Source organism: Neodiprion virginianus, chromosome 2 (assembly GCF_021901495.1).
Source record: "Neodiprion virginianus isolate iyNeoVirg1 chromosome 2, iyNeoVirg1.1, whole genome shotgun sequence".
NCBI classification, from domain to species: domain Eukaryota; kingdom Metazoa; phylum Arthropoda; class Insecta; order Hymenoptera; family Diprionidae; genus Neodiprion; species Neodiprion virginianus.
Window position 1 is genome coordinate 14,109,809 of NC_060878.1, and position 1,598 is coordinate 14,111,406.

At 33.8% G+C, this 1,598-nt stretch overlaps 1 protein-coding gene across 1 annotated transcript in view; it reads right to left on the reverse strand.

The window, feature by feature from the left end:
• Nucleotides 1-534: 534 nt before the first annotated feature.
• Nucleotides 535-1,598, reverse strand: part of LOC124298481 (uncharacterized) — a 70,408-nt gene continuing 69,344 nt past the window's right edge. Inside the window, exon 17 of the mRNA XM_046750544.1 lies at nt 535-1,598. This exon is cut by the window's right edge and continues 3,101 nt beyond it. The gene's annotated coding sequence lies outside the window, so the exon portion shown is untranslated.

The window sequence follows — 1,598 nt, forward strand, 5'->3', positions numbered from 1 at the left end:
CGGAATAATGCCTGAAAGAATTGATTCCAGCATTTTTCAAAATCGCCAAAATTTTCGCCAAAAATACAAAGGGGTTAACCTTTCTTTTTTTTTTACCAAAAAATTTTTCGTCTCAGAATTAATTCGTATGACTTTTTCCCGACCAATTGGACCCCAAGGAACTCAGAAAACGCAGCGAAAAGAGCGTGAGATCCACAGGAGAGAAATGACGATGTAAATTCTTCGTTTTTCGGCTGTAACTTTCGATCCGTTGCTCGCAGCGTATCGGGACTGCGCACAATCGATTCCACTAACAAAATGTTAAATAATTGTTAATTATCGAATTCACTTACTAATTGCATGCTGATTTTGAAATGAAAAAAAATTAAATATTACTATCCTCCAATCATATAATATTGCATATTCCAAGCTTTCTGTGTTGCACATAATCTAGTCTCTAGTCATAATACAGGCGCTCATGTGGATATGAATATGAGCTGCAGTGTATCATGTCCATATCACTTTGAAGGGACGTATGGAAATTTCTTATAATAATTACTTGGCCCTCTCATAACGGAGGTGATTTTTATTTCAACAAAAATAACAATTTACATTGAATTGTTTTGATAATAATATTATCGTGTATATTACACCTGTATTTTACTGTAGGCGTGGTATCCGCTCGTTCGCTATTAATCATAATAAATTTTTTAATTTAATTAATAATAATGTTATAGGTAGTGTTGTAGTTTTAGCAGCTTCGCGTTTTGTATACTTATGATACAATGTTCAAGAGAGGATGAGTGCCTTGGCATCAGCCCTATACAGCCTCCTTGGCATGGAAGATGGATCTGTCGATCACACGCCACGTTACAATCACATAGGTACACATGTTACAGTACATTACAACGTTGTCTATCCTAAAATTTTTGTTCTCAATCAGTTATAGGAGCAGTAGAGTTATACTATTTGCACTGATCTCTGCATCAGTGATTATTTGTTGCTCGCTGCCAGATCCCCTTGATCATGCTGATAAATTTCTCAAGTTATATTCGAGTTACGTGAAGTCAAAGTAGGTCATACTCACATCACTCCATTCAAACGTATTCTGGAAAATCAACGTTTTAACTGAATTCCGTGTGATATCAGTAAACAGTTGATTTTTTCATTACGAATTTATAGTGCCGAAAAAAGACAGCATCAGACATTCGGTATAAGCTGGGAAATTTCTATTTAATTGTAAGAAAACAATATATGAAAACAAATATATTAGTTTTTGTAAAATTGTATTCTTTTTTCGATAAGTACCCTGATGTCGCAACTTCTAAAGATCAATATCACCGAAATTTAGCTATGCCGAAGCACACTAAAATTGTAATGTAATTATTTGAAGAGATTAAAAAATGTTGAAATCCTCAATGTTCGTGATGTATTGTATATGTATATTTAAATTTAAGAAAAAGTTAAAATGCACAAGAGACCACAGAGAACAACAAGATATCATGCTTTCTGTGGTGTAAAATGTTATGAGTTGTAACAATGGGTAAAATCATTAATACGAATTATATTCGTATTACCATCTGCAAGGGATCCCATGTTCAGTTTCCACTTTCCGGAAT